The sequence below is a fragment of the Bombus vancouverensis genome, chromosome 7 (assembly GCF_051014615.1).
Source record: "Bombus vancouverensis nearcticus chromosome 7, iyBomVanc1_principal, whole genome shotgun sequence".
Lineage (NCBI taxonomy): Eukaryota > Metazoa > Arthropoda > Insecta > Hymenoptera > Apidae > Bombus > Bombus vancouverensis.
The window spans coordinates 7,334,300-7,361,087 of NC_134917.1; positions in this window are offsets into that span (position 1 = coordinate 7,334,300).

Consider the following 26,788-nt stretch of genomic DNA (forward strand, 5'->3'; position numbering starts at 1 on the left):
TTATATACTATAACGTTATAACGTATTGCGTTATATACTATAACGTTCTAACGTTTTACGTTATATGGTATAACGTTATATGGTATAAAGTTTCAACGTAATATGTTAGATGGTATAACGTTGTAACGTATTACGTTATATAGTATAACGTTATAAAGTATTACGTTATATAGTATAACGTTATATGGTATAAGGTTATATCGTATTACGTTATATAGTATAACGTTATAACGCTTTACGTTATATAACATAGCGTTATATGGTATAAAGTTATAACGTATTACGTTATATAGAATAACGTTATAGCGTATTACGTTATATAGTACAACGTTACATGCAATAACGCTATGACGTATTGCGTTATATGGCATAAGGTTATAACGTAATACGTCATATGGTATAACGCTATAGCGTATTACGTTGTATAGTATAACGTTATAACGTATTACGTTATATAGTATAACGCTATAACGTATTACGTTATATAGTATAACGTTATATGGTATAACGTTATATCGTATTACGTTATATAGTATAACGCTCTAACGTTTTACGTTATATAGTATAACGTTATAAGGTATAACATTATAACGTAATACGTTAAATGGAATAACTCTATAGCGTATTACGTTATATAGTATAACGTTATAACGTATTACGTCATATGGTATAACGTTATATGGTCTAACGATACAACGTTTTACGTTATATGGTATAACGTTATATGATATAACGTTATAACGTATTACGTTATATAGTATAACGTTATAACGTTTTACGTATATAGTATAACGTTATAACGTATTACGTTATATAGTATAACGTTATATGGAATAACGTTATAACGTATTACGTTATAGAGTACATCGTAATATGGTATAACGTTATATGGAATAACGTTATAACGTAATACGTTACATGGAATAACGCTATAGCGTATTACCTTATATAGTATAACGTTATAACGTATTACGTTATATAGTATAACGTTATATGGTATAACGTTACATGGTATAAAATTATAACGTATTACGTCATATAGTATTACGTTATATAGTATAACGTTATAACGTTTTACTTTATATGGTATAACGTTATAACGTATTACGTTATATGGTATAACGTTATAACGTAATACGTTGTTTGGTATAACGTTATAACGTATTACGTTATATGGTATAACGTTATAACGTAATACGTTACATGGAATAACGCTATAGCGTATTATGTTATACAGTATAACGTTATAACGTATTACGTTACATGGTATAACGTTATATGGTCCAACGATACAACGTTTTACGTTATATGGTATAACGTTATATGATATAACGTTATAACGTTTTGCGTTATATGGTATAACTTGATATGATATAACGTTATAACGCTTTGCGTTATATGGTATAACGTTATATCGTGTAACGTCATGACGTATTTCGTTATATGGTATAACGTTATAACGTATTTCTTTATATGGTATAACGTTATAACGTATTACGTTATATAGTATACCGTTTTAACGTATTACGTTATATATTATAACGTTATAACGTATTGCGTTATATACGTTAACGTTCTAACGTTTTACGTTATATGGTATAACGTTATATGTTCTGCCGATACGACGTTTTACGTTATATGGTATAAAGTTATATGATATAACGTTATAGCGCTTTACGTTATATAACATAACGTTATATGGAATAACGATACATCGGTTTACGTTATATGGTATAACGTTATATGATATATCGTTATAACGTTATACGTTATATGGTGTAGCGCTATAACGTATTACGTTATATAGCATGACGTTATAACGTATTACGTTATATGGTATATCGTTATAACGTATTACGTTATATGGTATAACGTTATACCGTATTACGTTATATGGTATAACGAAATGACGTTTTACGTTATATGGTATTACGTTATAACGTATTACGTTATATGATATTACGTTAGAACGTATTACGTTATATGGTATAACGTCATAACGTATTACGTTATATGGTATTACGTTATCACGTATTACGTTATATGGTATAACGATTTAACGTATTACGTTATATGGTATAACGTTATCACGTATTACGTTATATGGTATAACGTTATAATGTAAAACGTTATATGGTATTGCGTTATAACGTATTACGTTATATGGTATAACGTTATAACGTATTACGTTATATGGTATGACGTTATAACATATTACGTTATATCGTATAACGTTGTAACGTATTACGTTATATGGCATAACGAAATGACGTTTTACGATATATGGTATAACGTTATAACTTATTGCGTTATATAGCATTAAGTTATATCGTATTACGTTATATGGTATAACGTTATACCGTATTACGTTGTATGGTATAACGAAATGCCGTTTTACGTTATATGTTATTACGTTATAACGTATTACGTTATATGGAATAACGTTATACCGTATTACGTTATATGGTATAACGTTATAACGAATTACGTTATATGGTATAGTGAAATGACGTTTTACGTTATATGGTATAACGTTATAACGTATTACGTTATATGGTATAACGTTATAACGTATTACGTTATATGGTATAACGTTTTAACGTATTACGTTATATGGTATAACGAAATGACGTTTTACGTTATATGGTATTACGTTATAACGTATTACGTTATATGGTATAACGAAATGACGTTTTACGTTATATGGTATTACGTTATATGGTATTACGTTATCACGTATTACGTTATATGGTATAACGTTATAACGTATTACGTTATATGGTAATACGTCATAACGTATTACGTTATATGGTATAACGTTATAACGTATTACGTTATATGGTATAACGTTATAACGTATTACGTTATATGGTATTACGTTATAACGTATTACGTTATATAGTATAACGTTATAACGTGTTACGTTATATGGAATAACGTTATAACTAATTACGTTATATGGCATTACGTTATAACGTATTACGTTATATGGTATAACGTTATAACGTATTACGTTATATGGTATAACGTTATAACGTATTACGTTATATGGTATAACGTTATAACGTAATACGTTATATGGTATATCGTTATAACGTATTACGTTATATGGTATAACGTTATACCGTATTACGTTATATGGTATAACGAAATGACGTTTTACGTTATATGGTATTACGTTATAACGTATTACGTTATATGATATTACGTTAGAACGTATTACGTTATATGGTATAACGTCATAACGTATTACGTTATATGGTATTACGTTATCACGTATTACGTTATATGGTATAACGTTATAACGTATTACGTTATATGGTATTACGTTATAACGTATTACGTTATATGGTATTACGTTATAACGTATTACGTTATATAGTATAACGTTATAACGTGTTACGTTATATGGAATAACGTTATAACTAATTACGTTATATGGCATTACGTTATAACGTATTACGTTATATGGTATAACGTTATAACGTATTACGTTATATGGTATAACGTTATAACGTATTACGTTATATGGTATAACGTTATAACGTATTACGTTATATGGTATATCGTTATAACGTATTACGCTATATGGTATAACGTTATACCGTATTACGTTATATGGTATAACGAAAAGACGTTTTACGTTATATGGTATTACGTTATAACGTATTACGTTATATGATATTACGTTAGAACGTATTACGTTATATGGTATAACGTCATAACGTATTACGTTATATGGTATTACGTTATCACGTATTACGTTATATGGTATAACGTTATAACGTATTACGTTATATGGTATTACGTTATAACGTATTACGTTATATGGTATTACGTTATAACGTATTACGTTATATAGTATAACGTTATAACGTGTTACGTTATATGGAATAACGTTATAACTAATTACGTTATATGGCATTACGTTATAACGTATTACGTTATATGGTATAACGTTATAACGTATTACGTTATATGGTATAACGTTATAACGTATTACGTTATATGGTATAACGTTATAACGTACTGCGTTATATGGTATATCGTTATAACGTATTACGTTATATGGTATAACGTTATACCGTATTACGTTATATGGTATAACGTTATAACGTATTACGTTATATGGTATAACGTTATAACGTATTACGTTATATGGTATAACGTTATAACGTATTACGTTATATGGTATATCGTTATAACGTATTACGTTATATGGTATAACGATATACCGTATTACGTTATATGGTATAACGACATGACGTTTTACGTTATATGGTATTACGTTATAACGTATTACGTTATATGATATTACGTTAGAACGTATTACGTTATATGGTATAACGTCATAACGTATTACGTTATATGGTATTACGTTATCACGTATTACGTTATATGGTATAACGTTATAACGTATTACGTTATATGGTATAACGTTTTAACGTATTACGTTATATGATATTACGTTAGAACGTATTACGTTATATGGTATAACGTCATAACGTATTACGTTATATGGTACTACGTTATCACGTATTACGTTATATGGTATAACGTTATAACGTATTACGTTATATGGTATAACGTTTTAACGTATTACGTTATATGGTATAACGTTATCACGTATTACGTTATATGGTATAACGTTACAACGTATTACGTTATATGGTATTACGTTATAACTAATTACGTTATATGGCATTACGTTATAACGTATTACGTTATATGGTATTACGTTATAACGTATTACGTTATATGGTATTACGTTATAACGTATTACGTTATATAGTATAACGTTATAACGTGTTACGTTATATGGAATAACGTTATAACTAATTACGTTATATGGCATTACGTTATAACGTATTACGTTATATGGTATAACGTTATAACGTATTACGTTATATGGTATAACGTTATAACGTATTACGTTATATGGTATAACGTTATAACATACTGCGTTATATGGTATATCGTTATAACGTATTACGTTATATGGTATAACGTTATACCGTATTACGTTATATGGTATAACGTTATAACGTATTACGTTATATGGTATAACGTTATAACGTATTACGTTTTATGGTATAACGTTATAACGTATTACGTTATATGGTATATCGTTATAACGTATTACGTTATATGGTATAACGTTATACCGTATTACGTTATATGGTATAACGACATGACGTTTTACGTTATATGGTATTACGTTATAACGTATTACGTTATATGATATTACGTTAGAACGTATTACGTTATATGGTATAACGTCATAACGTATTACGTTATATGGTATTACGTTATCACGTATTACGTTATATGGTATAGCGTTATAACGTATTACGTTATATGGTATAACGTTTTAACGTATTACGTTATATGGTATAACGTTATCACGTATTACGTTATATGGTATAACGTTATAACGTATTACGTTATATGGTATTACGTTATAACGTATTACGTTATATGGTATAACGTTATAACGTATTACGTTATATGGTATAACGTTATAACGTATTACGTTATATTGTATAACGTTATAACGTATTACGTTATATGGTATAACGTCATAACGTATTACGTTATATGGTATTACGTTATCACGTATTACGTTATATGGTATAACGTTATAACGTATTACGTTATATGGTATAACGTTTTAACGTATTACGTTATATGGTATAACGTTATCACGTATTACGTTATATGGTATAACGTTATAACGTATTACGTTATATGGTATAACGTTTTAACGTATTACGTTATATGGTATAACGTTATCACGTATTGCGTTATATGGTATAACGTTATAACGTATTACGTTATATGGTATTACGTTATAACGTATTACGTTATATGGTATAACGAAATGACGTTTTACGTTATATGGTATTACGTTATAACGTATTACGTTATATGGTATTACGTTATAACGTATTACGTTATATGGTATAACGTCATAACGTATTACGTTATATGGTATTACGTTATCACGTATTACGTTATATGGTATAACGTTATAACGTATTACATTATATGGTATAACGTTTTAACGTATTACGTTATATGGTATAACGTTATCACGTATTACGTTATATGGTATAACGTTATAACGTATTACGTTATATGGTATTACGTTATCACGTATTACGTTATATGGTATAACGTTATAACGTATTACGTTATATGGTATAACGTTATAACGTATTACGTTATATGGTATAACGTTATCACGTATTACGTTATATGGTATAACGTTTTAACGTATTACGTTATATGGTATAACGTTATAACGTATTACGTTATAAGGTATAACGTTATAACGTACTACGTTATATGGTATATCGTTATAACGTATTACGTTATATGGTATAACGTTATACCGTATTACGTTATATGGTATAACGAAATGACGTTTTACGTTATATGGTATTACGTTATAACGTATTACGTTATATGATATTACGTTAGAACGTATTACGTTATATGGTATAACGTCATAACGTATTACGTTATATGGTATTACGTTATCACGTATTACGTTATATGGTATAACGTTATAACGTATTACATTATATGGTATAACGTTTTAACGTATTACGTTATATGGTATAACGTTATCACGTATTACGTTATATGGTATAACGTTATAACGTATTACGTTATATGGTATTACGTTATAACGTATTACGTTATATGGTATAACGTTATAACGTATTACGTTATATGGTATAACGTTATAACGTATTACGTTATATGGTATAACGTTATCACGTATTACGTTATATGGTATAACGTTATAACGTATTACGTTATATGGTAATACGTCATAACGTATTACGTTATATGGTATAACGTTATAACGTATTACGTTATATGGTATAACGTTATAACGTATTACGTTATATGGTATTACGTTATAACGTATTACGTTATATGGTATTACGTTATAACGTATTACGTTATATGGTATTACGTTATAACGTATTACGTTATATGGTATAACGTTTTAACGTATTACGTTATATGGTATAACGTTATCACGTATTACGTTATATGGTATAACGTTACAACGTATTACGTTATATGGTATTACGTTATAACTAATTACGTTATATGGCATTACGTTATAACGTATTACGTTATATGGTATTACGTTATAACGTATTACGTTATATGGTATTACGTTATAACGTATTACGTTATATAGTATAACGTTATAACGTGTTACGTTATATGGAATAACGTTATAACTAATTACGTTATATGGCATTACGTTATAACGTATTACGTTATATGGTATAACGTTATAACGTATTACGTTATATGGTATAACGTTATAACGTATTACGTTATATGGTATAACGTTATAACATACTGCGTTATATGGTATATCGTTATAACGTATTACGTTATATGGTATAACGTTATACCGTATTACGTTATATGGTATAACGTTATAACGTATTACGTTATATGGTATAACGTTATAACGTATTACGTTTTATGGTATAACGTTATAACGTATTACGTTATATGGTATATCGTTATAACGTATTACGTTATATGGTATAACGTTATACCGTATTACGTTATATGGTATAACGACATGACGTTTTACGTTATATGGTATTACGTTATAACGTATTACGTTATATGGTATAACGTTATAACGTATTACGTTATATGGTATAACGTTATCACGTATTACGTTATATGGTATAACGTTATAACGTATTACGTTATATGGTAATACGTCATAACGTATTACGTTATATGGTATAACGTTATAACGTATTACGTTATATGGTATAACGTCATAACGTATTACGTTATATGGTATTACGTTATCACGTATTACGTTATATGGTATAACGTTATAACGTATTACATTATATGGTATAACGTTTTAACGTATTACGTTATATGGTATAACGTTATCACGTATTACGTTATATGGTATAACGTTATAACGTATTACGTTATATGGTATTACGTTATAACGTATTACGTTATATGGTATAACGTTATAACGTATTACGTTATATGGTATAACGTTATAACGTATTACGTTATATGGTATAACGTTATCACGTATTACGTTATATGGTATAACGTTATAACGTATTACGTTATATGGTAATACGTCATAACGTATTACGTTATATGGTATAACGTTATAACGTATTACGTTATATGGTATAACGTTATAACGTATTACGTTATATGGTATTACGTTATAACGTATTACGTTATATAGTATAACGTTATAACGTGTTACGTTATATGGAATAACGTTATAACTAATTACGTTATATGGCATTACGTTATAACGTATTACGTTATATGGTATAACGTTATAACGTATTACGTTATATGGTATAACGTTATAACGTATTACGTTATATGGTATAACGTTATAACTTATTACGTTATATGATATTACGTTAGAACGTATTACGTTATATGGTATAACGTCATAACGTATTACGTTATATGGTATTACGTTATCACGTATTACGTTATATGGTATAACGTTATAACGTATTACGTTATATGGTATAACGTTTTAACGTATTACGTTATATGGTATAACCTTTTAACGTATTACGTTATATGGTATAACGTTATCACGTATTACGTTATATGGTATAACGTTATAACGTATTACGTTATATGGTATAACGTTATAACGTATTACGTTATAAGGTATAACGTTATAACGTACTACGTTATATGGTATATCGTTATAACGTATTACGTTATATGGTATAACGTTATACCGTATTACGTTATATGGAATAACGTTATAACTAATTACGTTATATGGCATTACGTTATAACGTATTACGTTATATGGTATAACGTTATAACGTATTACGTTATATGATATTACGTTAGAACGTATTACGTTATATGGTATAACGTTATAACATACTGCGTTATATGGTATATCGTTATAACGTATTACGTTATATGGTATAACGTTATACCGTATTACGTTATATGGTATAACGTTATAACGTATTACGTTATATGGTATAACGTTATCACGTATTACGTTATATGGTATAACGTTATAACGTATTACGTTATATAGTATTACGTTATAACGTATTACGTTATATGGTATAACGTTATAACGTATTACGTTATATGGTATAACGTTATAACGTATTACGTTATATGGTATAACGTTATCACGTATTACGTTATATGGTATAACGTTATAACGTATTACGTTATATGGTAATACGTCATAACGTATTACGTTATATGGTATAACGTTATAACGTATTACGTTATATGGTATAACGTTATAACGTATTACGTTATATGGTATTACGTTATAACGTATTACGTTATATGGTATTACGTTATAACGTATTACGTTATATGGTATTACGTTATAACGTATTACGTTATATGGTATAACGTTTTAACGTATTACGTTATATGGTATAACGTTATCACGTATTACGTTATATGGTATAACGTTACAACGTATTACGTTATATGGTATTACGTTATAACTAATTACGTTATATGGCATTACGTTATAACGTATTACGTTATATGGTATTACGTTATAACGTATTACGTTATATGGTATTACGTTATAACGTATTACGTTATATGGTATAACGTTTTAACGTATTACGTTATATGGTATAACGTTATCACGTATTACGTTATATGGTATAACGTTATAACGTATTACGTTATATGGTATAACGTTTTAACGTATTACGTTATATGGTATAACGTTATCACGTATTGCGTTATATGGTATAACGTTATAACGTATTACGTTATATGGTATTACGTTATAACGTATTACGTTATATGGTATAACGAAATGACGTTTTACGTTATATGCTATAACGTTATAACGTATTACGTTATATGGTATAACGTTTTAACGTATTACGTTATATGGTATAACGTTATCACGTATTACGTTATATGGTATTACGTTATAACGTATTACGTTATATGGTATAACGAAATGAAGTTTTACGTTATATGGTATTACGTTATAACGTATTACGTTATATGGTATTACGTTATAACGTATTACGTTATATGGTATAACGTCATAACGTATTACGTTATATGGTATTACGTTATCACGTATTACGTTATATGGTATAACGTTATAACGTATTACGTTATATGGTATAACGTTATAACGAATTACGTTATATGTCATTACGTTATAACGTACTACGTTATATGGTATAACGTTATACCGTATTACGTTATATGGTATAACGTTATAACGTATTACGTTATATGGTATAACATTATAACGTATTACGTTATATGGTATAACGTTATAATGTATTACGTTATATGGTATATCGTTATAACGTATTACGCTATATGGTATAACGTTATACCGTATTACGTTATATGGTATAACGAAATGACGTTTTATGTTATATGGTATTACGTTATAACGTATTACGTTATATGATATTACGTTAGAACGTATTACGTTATATGGTATAACGTCATAACCTATTACGTTATATGGTATTACGTTATCACGTATTACGTTATATGGTATAACGTTATAACGTATTACGTTATATGGTATAACGTTTTAACGTATTACGTTATATGGTATAACGTTATCACGTATTACGTTATATGGTATAACGTTATAACGTATTACGTTATATGGTATAACGTTATAACGTATTACGTTATATGGTACAACGTTATAACGTATTACGTTATATGGTATGACGTCATAACGTATTACGTTATATGGCATTACGTTATAACGTATTACGTTATATGGTATAACGTTATAACGTATTACGTTATATGGTATAACGTTATAACGTATTACGTTATATGGTATAACGTTATAACATACTGCGTTATATGGTATATCGTTATAACGTATTACGTTATATGGTATAACGTTATACCGTATTACGTTATATGGTATAACGTTATAACGTATTACGTTATATGGTATAACGTTATAACGTATTACGTTATATGGTATAACGTTATAACGTATTACGTTATATGGTACAACGTTATAACGTATTACGTTATATGGTATAACGTCATAACGTATTACGTTATATGGTATTACGTTATCACGTATTACGTTATATGGTATAACGTCATAACGTATTACGTTATATGGTATTACGTTATCACGTATTACGTTATATGCTATAACGTTATAACGTATTACGTTATATGGTATAACGTTTTAACGTATTACGTTATATGGTATAACGTTATCACGTATTACGTTATATGGTATAACGTTATAACGTATTACGTTATATGGTATAACGTTATAACGTATTACGTTATATGGTATAACGTTATAACGTATTACGTTATATGGTACAACGTTATAACGTATTACGTTATATGGTATAACGTCATAACGTATTACGTTATATGGTATTACGTTATCACGTATTACGTTATATGCTATAACGTTATAACGTATTACGTTATATGGTATAACGTCATAACGTATTACGTTATATGGTATTACGTTATCACGTATTACGTTATATGCTATAACGTTATAACGTATTACGTTATATGGTATAACGTTTTAACGTATTACGTTATATGGTATAACGTTATCACGTATTACGTTATATGGTATAACGTTATAACGTATTACGTTATATGGTATAACGAAATGACGTTTTACGTTATATGGTATAACGTTATAACGTATTACGTTATATTGTATAACGTTATAACGTATTACGTTATATGGTACAACGTTATAACGTATTACGTTATATGGTATAACGTCATAACGTATTACGTTATATGGTATTACGTTATCACGTATTACGTTATATGCTATAACGTTATAACGTATTACGTTATATGGTATAACGTTTTAACGTATTACGTTATATGGTATAACGTTATCACGTATTACGTTATATGGTATAACGTTATAACATACTGCGTTATATGGTATATCGTTATAACGTATTACGTTATATGGTATAACGTTATACCGTATTACGTTATATGGTATAACGTTATAACGTATTACGTTATATGGTATAACGTTATAACGTATTACGTTATATGGTATAACGTTATAACGTATTACGTTATATGGTACAACGTTATAACGTATTACGTTATATGGTATAACGTCATAACGTATTACGTTATATGGTATTACGTTATCACGTATTACGTTATATGCTATAACGTTATAACGTATTACGTTATATGGTATAACGTTTTAACGTATTACGTTATATGGTATAACGTTATCACGTATTACGTTATATGGTATAACGTTATAACGTATTACGTTATATGGTATAACGTTTTAACGTATTACGTTATATGGTATAACGTTATAACGTATTACGTTATATGTTATAACGTTATAACGTATTACGTTATATGGTACTACGTTATAACGTATTACGTTATATGGTATAACGAAATGACGTTTTACGTTATATGGTATTACGTTATAACGTATTACGTTATATGGTATTACGTTATATCGTATTACGTTATATGGTATAACGTCATAACGTATTACGTTATATGGTATTACGTTATCACGTATTACGTTACATGGTATAACGTTATAACGTATTACGTTATATGGTATAACGTTTTAACGTATTACGTTATATGGTATAACGTTATCACGTATTACGTTATATGGTATAACGTTATAACGTATTACGTTATATGGTATATCGTTATAACGTATTACGTTATATGGTATAACGTTATACCGTATTACGTTATATGGTATAACGAAATGACGTTTTACGTTATATGGTATTACGTTAAAACGTATTACGTTATATGGTATAACGTTATCACGTATTACGTTATATGGCATTACGTTATAACGTATTACGTTATATGGTATAACGAAATGCCGTTTTACGTTATATGGTATAACGTTATAACGTATTACGTTATATGGTATTACGTTTTGACGTATTACGTTATATGGTATAACGTTATAACGTATTACGTTATATGGTATTACGTTATGACGTATTACGTTATATGGTATAACGTTATAACGTATTACGTTATATGGTATAACGTTATAACGAATTACGTTATATGGCATTACGTTATAACGTACTACGTTATATGGTATAACGTTATAACGTATTACGTTATATGGTATAACGTTATAACGTATTACGTTATATGGTATAACGTCATAACGTATTACGTTATATGGTATTACGTTATCACGTATTACGTTATATGGTATTACGCCATAACGTATTACGTTATATGGTATAACGTTATAACGTATTACGTTATATGGTATAACGTTATAACGTATTACGTTATATGGTATTACGTTATAACGTATTACGTTATATAGTATAACGTTATAACGTGTTACGTTATATGGTATAACGTTATCACGTATTACGTTATATGGTATAACGTTATAACGTATTACGTTATATGGTATAACGTTTTAACGTATTACGTTATATGGTATAACGTTATCACGTATTACGTTATATGGTATAACGTTATAACGTATTACGTTATATGGTACTACGTTATAACGTATTACGTTATATGGTATAACGAAATGACGTTTTACGTTATATGGTATTACGTTATAACGTATTACGTTATATGGTATAACGTTATAACGTATTACGTTATATGGTATAACGTTATAACGTATTACGTTATATGGTATAACGTCATAACGTATTACGTTATATGGTATTACGTTATCACGTATTACGTTATATGGTATAACGTTATAACGTATTACGTTATATGGTATAACCTTTTAACGTATTACGTTATATGGTATAACGTTATAACGTATTACGTTATATGGTACTACGTTATAACGTATTACGTTATATGGTATAACGAAATGACGTTTTACGCTATATGGTATTACGTTATAACGTATTACGTTATATGGTATAACGTTATAACGCATTACGTTATGTGGTATAACGTTATAACGTATTACGTTATATGGTATAACGTCATAACGTATTACGTTATATGGTATTACGTTATCACGTATTACGTTATATGGTATAACGATATAACGTATTACGTTATATGGTATAACCTTTTAAAGTATTACGTTATATGGTATAACGTTATCACGTATTACGTTATATGGTATAACGTTATAACGTATTACGTTATATGGTATAACGTTATAACGTATTACGTTATAAGGTATAACGTTATAACGTACTACGTTATATGGTATATCGTTATAACGTATTACGTTATATGGTATAACGTTATACCGTATTACGTTATATGGTATAACGAAATGACGTTTTACGTTATATGGTATTACGTTATAACGTATTACGTTATATGATATTACGTTAGAACGTATTACGTTATATGGTATAACGTCATAACGTATTACGTTATATGGTATTACGTTATCACGTATTACGTTATATGGTATAACGTTATAACGTATTACATTATATGGTATAACGTTTTAACGTATTACGTTATATGGTATAACGTTATCACGTATTACGTTATATGGTATGACGTTATAACGTATTACGTTATATGGTATAACGTTATAACGTATTACGTTATATGGTATAACGAAATGACGTTTTACGTTATATGGTATTACGTTATAACGTATTACGTTATATGATATTACGTTAGAACGTATTACGTTATATGGTATAACGTCATAACGTATTACGTTATATGGTATTACGTTATCACGTATTACATTATATGGTATAACGTTATAACGTATTACGTTATATGGTATAACGTTTTAACGTATTACGTTATATGGTATAACGTTATAACGTATTACTTTATATGGTATAAGAATATCACGTATTACGTTATATGGTATAACGATTTAACGTATTACGTTATATGGTATAACGTTATCACGTATTACGTTATATGGTATAACGTTATAATGTAAAACGTTATATGGTATTGCGTTATAACGTATTACGTTATATGGTATAACGTTATAACGTATTACGTTATATGGTATGACGTTATAACATATTACGTTATATAGTATAACGTTGTAACGTATTACGTTATATGGTATAACGTTATAACGTGTTACGTTATATGATATTACGTTAGAACGTATTACGTTATATGGTATAACGTCATAACGTATTACGTTATATGGTATTACGTTATAACGTATTACGTTATATGGTATAACGTTATAACGTATTACGTTATATGGTATAACGTTATAACGTATTACGTTATATTGTATAACGTTATAACGTATTACGTTATATGGTATAACGTCATAACGTATTACGTTATATGGTATTACGTTATCACGTATTACGTTATATGGTATAACGTTATAACGTATTACGTTATATGGTATAACGTTTTAACGTATTACGTTATATGGTATAACGTTATCACGTATTACGTTATATGGTATAACGTTATAACGTATTACGTTATATGGTATAACGTTTTAACGTATTACGTTATATGGTATAACGTTATCACGTATTGCGTTATATGGTATAACGTTATAACGTATTACGTTATATGGTATTACGTTATAACGTATTACGTTATATGGTATAACGAAATGACGTTTTACGTTATATGGTATTACGTTATAACGTATTACGTTATATGGTATTACGTTATAACGTATTACGTTATATGGTATAACGTCATAACGTATTACGTTATATGGTATTACGTTATCACGTATTACGTTATATGGTATAACGTTATAACGTATTACGTTATATGGTATAACGTTATAACGAATTACGTTATATGGCATTACGTTATAACGTACTACGTTATATGGTATAACGTTATACCGTATTACGTTATATGGTATAACGTTATAACGTATTACGTTATATGGTATAACATTATAACGTATTACGTTATATGGTATAACGTTATAATGTATTACGTTATATGGTATATCGTTATAACGTATTACGCTATATGGTATAACGTTATACCGTATTACGTTATATGGTATAACGAAATGACGTTTTACGTTATATGGTATTACGTTATAACGTATTACGTTATATGATATTACGTTAGAACGTATTACGTTATATGGTATAACGTCATAACCTATTACGTTATATGGTATTACGTTATCACGTATTACGTTATATGGTATAACGTTATAACGTATTACGTTATATGGTATAACGTTTTAACGTATTACGTTATATGGTATAACGTTATCACGTATTACGTTATATGGAATAACGTTATAACGTATTACGTTATATGGTATTACTTTATAACGTATTACGTTATATGGTATAACGTTATAACGTATTACGTTATATGGTATAACGTTATAACGTATTACGTTATATGGTACAACGTTATAACGTATTACGTTATATGGTATAACGTCATAACGTATTACGTTATATGGTATTACGTTATCACGTATTACGTTATATGCTATAACGTTTTAACGTATTACGTTATATGGTATAACGTTATCACGTATTACGTTATATGGTATAACGTTATAACGTATTACGTTATATGGTATAACGTTTTAACGTATTACGTTATATGGTATAACGTTATCACGTATTACGTTATATGTTATAACGTTATAACGTATTACGTTATATGGTACTACGTTATAACGTATTACGTTATATGGTATAACGAAATGACGTTTTACGTTATATGGTATTACGTTATAACGTATTACGTTATATGGTATTACGTTATAACGTATTACGTTATATGGTATAACGTCATAACGTATTACGTTATATGGTATTACGTTATCACGTATTACGTTACATGGTATAACGTTATAACGTATTACGTTATATGGTATAACGTTATAACGTATTACGTTATATGGTATATCGTTATAACGTATTACGTTATATGGTATAACGTTATACCGTATTACGTTATATGGTATAACGAAATGACGTTTTACGTTATATGGTATAACCTTTTAACGTATTACGTTATATGGTATAACGTTATCACGTATTACGTTATATGGTATAACGTTATAACGTATTACGTTATATGGTATAACGTTATAACGTATTACGTTATAAGGTATAACGTTATAACGTACTACGTTATATGGTATATCGTTATAACGTATTACGTTATATGGTATAACGTTATACCGTATTACGTTATATGGTATAACGAAATGACGTTTTACGTTATATGGTATTACGTTATAACGTATTACGTTATATGATATTACGTTAGAACGTATTACGTTATATGGTATAACGTCATAACGTATTACGTTATATGGTATTACGTTATCACGTATTACGTTATATGGTATAACGTTATAACGTATTACATTATATGGTATAACGTTTTAACGTATTACGTTATATGGTATAACGTTATCACGTATTACGTTATATGGTATAACGTTATAACGTATTACGTTATATGGTATTACGTTATAACGTATTACGTTATATGGTGTAACGTTTTAACGTATTACGTTATATGGTATAACGTTATCACGTATTACGTTATATGGTATAACGTTATAACGTATTACGTTATATGGTACTACGTTATACCGTATTACGTTATATGGTATAACGAAATGACGTTTTACGTTATATGGTATTACGTTATAACGTATTACGTTATATGATATTACGTTAGAACGTATTACGTTATATGGTATAACGTCATAACGTATTACGTTATATGGTATTACGTTATCACGTATTACGTTATATGGTATAACGTTATAACGTATTACATTATATGGTATAACGTTTTAACGTATTACGTTATATGGTATAACGTTATCACGTATTACGTTATATGGTATAACGTTATAACGTATTACGTTATATGGTATTACGTTATAACGTATTACGTTATATGGTATAACGTTATAACGTATTACGTTATATGGTATAACGTTATAACGTATTACGTTATATGGTATAACGTTATCACGTATTACGTTATATGGTATAACGTTATAACGTATTACGTTATATGGTAATACGTCATAACGTATTACGTTATATGGTATTACGTTATCACGTATTACGTTATATGGTATAACGAAATGACGTTTTACGTTATATGGTATTACGTTAAAACGTATTACGTTATATGGTATAACGTTATCACGTATTACGTTATATGGCATTACGTTATAACGTATTACGTTATATGGTATAACGAAATGCCGTTTTACGTTATATGGTATAACGTTATAACGTATTACGTTATATGGTATTACGTTATGACGTATTACGTTATATGGTATAACGTTATAACGTATTACGTTATATGGTATAACGTTATAACGAATTACGTTATATGGCATTACGTTATAACGTACTACGTTATATGGTATAACGTTATAACGTATTACGTTATATGGTATTACGTTATCACGTATTACGTTATATGGTATTACGTCATAACGTATTACGTTATATGGTATAACGTTATAACGTATTACGTTATATGGTATAACGTTATAACGTATTACGTTATATGGTATTACGTTATAACGTATTACGTTATATAGTATAACGTTATAACGTGTTACGTTATATGGTATAACGTTATCACGTATTGCGTTATATGGTATAACGTTATAACGTATTACGTTATATGGTATAACGTTTTAACGTATTACGTTATATGGTATAACGTTATCACGTATTACGTTATATGGTATAACGTTATAACGTATTACGTTATATGGTATAACGAAATGACGTTTTACGTTATATGGTATAACGTTTTAACGTATTACGTTATATGGTATAACGTTATCACGTATTACGTTATATGGTATAACGTTATAACGTATTACGTTATATGGTATAACGAAATGACGTTTTACGTTATATGGTATTACGTTATAACGTATTACGTTATATGGTATAACGTTATAACGTATTACGTTATATGGTATAACGTTATAACGTATTACGTTATATGGTATAACGTCATAACGTATTACGTTATATGGTATTACGTTATCACGTATTACGTTATATGGTATAACGTTATAACGTATTACGTTATATGGTATAACCTTTTAACGTATTACGTTATATGGTATAACGTTATCACGTATTACGTTATATGGTATAACGTTATAACGTATTACGTTATATGGTATAACGTTATAACGTATTACGTTATAAGGTATAACGTTATAACGTACTACGTTATATGGTATATCGTTATAACGTATTACGTTATATGGTATAACGTTATACCGTATTACGTTATATGGTATAACGAAATGACGTTTTACGTTATATGGTATTACGTTATAACGTATTACGTTATATGATATTACGTTAGAACGTATTACGTTATATGGTATAACGTCATAACGTATTACGTTATATGGTATTACGTTATCACGTATTACGTTACATGGTATAACGTTATAACGTATTACGTTATATGGTATAACGTTATAACGTATTACGTTATATGGTATATCGTTATAACGTATTACGTTATATGGTATAACGTTATACCGTATTACGTTATATGGTATAACGAAATGACGTTTTACGTTATATGGTATAACCTTTTAACGTATTACGTTATATGGTATAACGTTATCACGTATTACGTTATATGGTATAACGTTATAACGTATTACGTTATATGGTATAACGTTATAACGTATTACGTTATAAGGTATAACGTTATAACGTACTACGTTATATGGTATATCGTTATAACGTATTACGTTATATGGTATAACGTTATACCGTATTACGTTATATGGTATAACGAAATGACGTTTTACGTTATATGGTATTACGTTATAACGTATTACGTTATATGATATTACGTTAGAACGTATTACGTTATATGGTATAACGTCATAACGTATTACGTTATATGGTATTACGTTATCACGTATTACGTTATATGGTATAACGTTATAACGTATTACATTATATGGTATAACGTTTTAACGTATTACGTTATATGGTATAACGTTATCACGTATTACGTTATATGGTATAACGTTATAACGTATTACGTTATATGGTATTACGTTATAACGTATTACGTTATATGGTGTAACGTTTTAACGTATTACGTTATATGGTATAACGTTATCACGTATTACGTTATATGGTATAACGTTATAACGTATTACGTTATATGGTACTACGTTATACCGTATTACGTTATATGGTATAACGAAATGACGTTTTACGTTATATGGTATTACGTTATAACGTATTACGTTATATGATATTACGTTAGAACGTATTACGTTATATGGTATAACGTCATAACGTATTACGTTATATGGTATTACGTTATCACGTATTACGTTATATGGTATAACGTTATAACGTATTACATTATATGGTATAACGTTTTAACGTATTACGTTATATGGTATAACGTTATCACGTATTACGTTATATGGTATAACGTTATAACGTATTACGTTATATGGTATTACGTTATAACGTATTACGTTATATGGTATAACGTTATAACGTATTACGTTATATGGTATAACGTTATAACGTATTACGTTATATGGTATAACGTTATCACGTATTACGTTATATGGTATAACGTTATAACGTATTACGTTATATGGTAATACGTCATAACGTATTACGTTATATGGTATTACGTTATCACGTATTACGTTATATGGTATAACGAAATGACGTTTTACGTTATATGGTATTACGTTAAAACGTATTACGTTATATGGTATAACGTTATCACGTATTACGTTATATGGCATTACGTTATAACGTATTACGTTATATGGTATAACGAAATGCCGTTTTACGTTATATGGTATAACGTTATAACGTATTACGTTATATGGTATTACGTTATGACGTATTACGTTATATGGTATAACGTTATAACGTATTACGTTATATGGTATAACGTTATAACGAATTACGTTATATGGCATTACGTTATAACGTACTACGTTATATGGTATAACGTTATAACGTATTACGTTATATGGTATTACGTTATCACGTATTACGTTATATGGTATTACGTCATAACGTATTACGTTATATGGTATAACGTTATAACGTATTACGTTATATGGTATAACGTTATAACGTATTACGTTATATGGTATTACGTTATAACGTATTACGTTATATAGTATAACGTTATAACGTGTTACGTTATATGGTATAACGTTATCACGTATTGCGTTATATGGTATAACGTTATAACGTATTACGTTATATGGTATAACGTTTTAACGTATTACGTTATATGGTATAACGTTATCACGTATTACGTTATATGGTATAACGTTATAACGTATTACGTTATATGGTATAACGAAATGACGTTTTACGTTATATGGTATAACGTTTTAACGTATTACGTTATATGGTATAACGTTATCACGTATTACGTTATATGGTATAACGTTATAACGTATTACGTTATATGGTATAACGAAATGACGTTTTACGTTATATGGTATTACGTTATAACGTATTACGTTATATGGTATAACGTTATAACGTATTACGTTATATGGTATAACGTTATAACGTATTACGTTATATGGTATAACGTCATAACGTATTACGTTATATGGTATTACGTTATCACGTATTACGTTATATGGTATAACGTTATAACGTATTACGTTATATGGTATAACCTTTTAACGTATTACGTTATATGGTATAACGTTATCACGTATTACGTTATATGGTATAACGTTATAACGTATTACGTTATATGGTATAACGTTATAACGTATTACGTTATAAGGTATAACGTTATAACGTACTACGTTATATGGTATATCGTTATAACGTATTACGTTATATGGTATAACGTTATACCGTATTACGTTATATGGTATAACGAAATGACGTTTTACGTTATATGGTATTACGTTATAACGTATTACGTTATATGATATTACGTTAGAACGTATTACGTTATATGGTATAACGTCATAACGTATTACGTTATATGGTATTACGTTATCACGTATTACGTTATATGGTATAACGTTATAACGTATTACATTATATGGTATAACGTTTTAACGTATTACGTTATATGGTATAACGTTATCACGTATTACGTTATATTGTATAACGTTATAACGTATTACGTTATATGGTATTACGTTATAACGTATTACGTTATAACGTATAACGTTATAACGTATTACGTTATATGGTATAACGTTATAACGTATTACGTTATATGGTATAACGTTATCACGTATTACGTTATATGGTATAACGTTATAACGTATTACGTTATATGGTAATACGTCATAACGTATTACGTTATATGGTATAACGTTATAACGTATTACGTTATATGGTATAACGTTATAACGTATTACGTTATATGGTATTACGTTATAACGTATTACGTTATATAGTATAACGTTATAACGTGTTACGTTATATGGAATAACGTTATAACTAATTACGTTATATGGCATTACGTTATAACGTATTACGTTATATGGTATAACGTTATAACGTATTACGTTATATGGTATAACGTTATAACGTATTACGTTATATGGTATAAAGTTATAACGTATTACGTTATATGGTAATACGTCATAACGTATTACGTTATATGGTATAACGTTATAACGTATTACGTTATATGGTATAACGCTATAGCGTATTACGTTGTATAGTATAACGTCATAACGTATTACGTTATATGGTATTACGTTATCACGTATTACGTTATATGGTATAACGTTATAACGTATTACATTATATGGTATAACGTTTTAACGTATGACGTTATATGGTATAACGTTATCACGTATTACGTTATATGGTATAACGTTATAACGTATTACGTTATATGGTATTACGTTATAACGTATTACGTTATATGGTATAACGTTATAACGTATTACGTTATATGGTATAACGTTATAACGTATTACGTTATATGGTATAACGTTATAACGTATTACGTTATAAGGTATAACGTTATAACGTACTACGTTATATGGTGTATCGTTATAACGTATTACGTTATATGGTATAACGTTATACCGTATTACGTTATATGGTATAACGAAATGACGTTTTACGTTATATGGTATTACGTTATAACGTATTACGTTATATGATATTACGTTAGAACGTATTACGTTATATGGTATAACGTCATAACGTATTACGTTATATGGTATTACGTTATCACGTATTACGTTATATGGTATAACGTTATAACGTATTACATTATATGGTATAACGTTTTAACGTATTACGTTATATGGTATAACGTTATCACGTATTACGTTATATGGTATAACGTTATAACGTATTACGTTATATGGTATTACGTTATAACGTATTACGTTATATGGTATAACGTTTTAACGTATTACGTTATATGGTATAACGTTATCACGTATTACGTTATATGGTATAACGTTATAACGTATTACGTTATATGGTACTACGTTATACCGTATTACGTTATATGGTATAACGAAATGACGTTTTACGTTATATGGTATTACGTTATAACGTATTACGTTATATGATATTACGTTAGAACGTATTACGTTATATGGTATAACGTCATAACGTATTACGTTATATGGTATTACGTTATCACGTATTACGTTATATGGTATAACGTTATAACGTATTACATTATATGGTATAACGTTTTAACGTATTACGTTATATGGTATAACGTTATCACGTATTACGTTATATGGTATAACGTTATAACGTATTACGTTATATGGTATTACGTTATAACGTATTACGTTATATGGTATAACGTTATAACGTATTACGTTATATGGTATAACGTAATAACGTATTACGTTATATGGTATAACGTTATCACGTATTACGTTATATGGTATAACGTTATAACGTATTACGTTATATGGTAATACGTCATAACGTATTACGTTATATGGTATTACGTTATCACGTATTACGTTATATGGTATAACGAAATGACGTTTTACGTTATATGGTATTACGTTAAAACGTATTACGTTATATGGTATAACGTTATCACGTATTACGTTATATGGCATTACGTTATAACGTATTACGTTATATGGTATAACGAAATGCCGTTTTACGTTATATGGTATAACGTTATAACGTATTACGTTATATGGTATTACGTTATGACGTATTACGTTATATGGTATAACGTTATAACGTATTACGTTATATGGTATAACGTTATAACGAATTACGTTATATGGCATTACGTTATAACGTACTACGTTATATGGTATAACGTTATAACGTATTACGTTATATGGTATTACGTTATCACGTATTACGTTATATGGTATTACGTCATAACGTATTACGTTATATGGTATAACGTTATAACGTATTACGTTATATGGTATAACGTTATAACGTATTACGTTATATGGTATTACGTTATAACGTATTACGTTATATAGTATAACGTTATAACGTGTTACGTTATATGGTATAACGTTATCACGTATTACGTTATATGGTATAACGTTATAACGTATTACGTTATATGGTATAACGTTTTAACGTATTACGTTATATGGTATAACGTTATCACGTATTACGTTATATGGTATAACGTTATAACGTATTACGTTATATGGTATAACGAAATGACGTTTTACGTTATATGGTATAACGTTTTAACGTATTACGTTATATGGTATAACGTTATCACGTATTACGTTATATGGTATAACGTTATAACGTATTACGTTATATGGTATAACGAAATGACGTTTTACGTTATATGGTATTACGTTATAACGTATTACGTTATATGGTATAACGTTATAACGTATTACGTTATATGGTATAACGTTATAACGTATTACGTTATATGGTATAACGTCATAACGTATTACGTTATATGGTATTACGTTATCACGTATTACGTTATATGGTATAACGTTATAACGTATTACGTTATATGGTATAACCTTTTAACGTATTACGTTATATGGTATAACGTTATCACGTATTACGTTATATGGTATAACGTTATAACGTATTACGTTATATGGTATAACGTTATAACGTATTACGTTATAAGGTATAACGTTATAACGTACTACGTTATATGGTATATCGTTATAACGTATTACGTTATATGGTATAACGTTATACCGTATTACGTTATATGGTATAACGAAATGACGTTTTACGTTATATGGTATTACGTTATAACGTATTACGTTATATGATATTACGTTAGAACGTATTACGTTATATGGTATAACGTCATAACGTATTACGTTATATGGTATTACGTTATCACGTATTACGTTATATGGTATAACGTTATAACGTATTACATTATATGGTATAACGTTTTAACGTATTACGTTATATGGTATAACGTTATCACGTATTACGTTATATGGTATAACGTTATAACGTATTACGTTATATGGTATTACGTTATAACGTATTACGTTATAACGTATAACGTTATAACGTATTACGTTATATGGTATAACGTTATAACGTATTACGTTATATGGTATAACGTTATCACGTATTACGTTATATGGTATAACGTTATAACGTATTACGTTATATGGTAATACGTCATAACGTATTACGTTATATGGTATAACGTTATAACGTATTACGTTATATGGTATAACGTTATAACGTATTACGTTATATGGTATTACGTTATAACGTATTACGTTATATAGTATAACGTTATAACGTGTTACGTTATATGGAATAACGTTATAACTAATTACGTTATATGGCATTACGTTATAACGTATTACGTTATATGGTATAACGTTATAACGTATTACGTTATATGGTATAACGTTATAACGTATTACGTTATATGGTATAAAGTTATAACGTATTACGTTATATGGTATAACGTTATAACGTATTACGTTATATGGTATAACGTTATAACGTATTACGTTATATGGTATAAAGTTATAACGTATTACGTTATATGGTAATACGTTATAACGTATTACGTTATATGGTATAACGAAATGACGTTTTACGTTATATGGTATTACGTTATAACGTATTACGTTATATGGTATAACGTTATAACGTATTACGTTATATGGTATAACGTTATAACGTATTACGTTATATGGTATAACGTCATAACGTATTACGTTATATGGTATTACGTTATCACGTATTACGTTATATGGTATAACGTTATAACGTATTACGTTATATGGTATAACCTTTTAACGTATTACGTTATATGGTATAACGTTATAACGTATTACGTTATATGGTACTACGTTATAACGTATTACGTTATATGGTATAACGAAATGACGTTTTACGCTATATGGTATTACGTTATAACGTATTACGTTATATGGTATAACGTTATAACGCATTACGTTATGTGGTATAACGTTATAACGTATTACGTTATATGGTATAACGTCATAACGTATTACGTTATATGGTATTACGTTATCACGTATTACGTTATATGGTATAACGTTATAACGTATTACGTTATATGGTATAACCTTTTAAAGTATTACGTTATATGGTATAACGTTATCACGTATTACGTTATATGGTATAACGTTATAACGTATTACGTTATATGGTATAACGTTATAACGTATTACGTTATAAGGTATAACGTTATAACGTACTACGTTATATGGTATATCGTTATAACGTATTACGTTATATGGTATAACGTTATACCGTATTACGTTATATGGTATAAC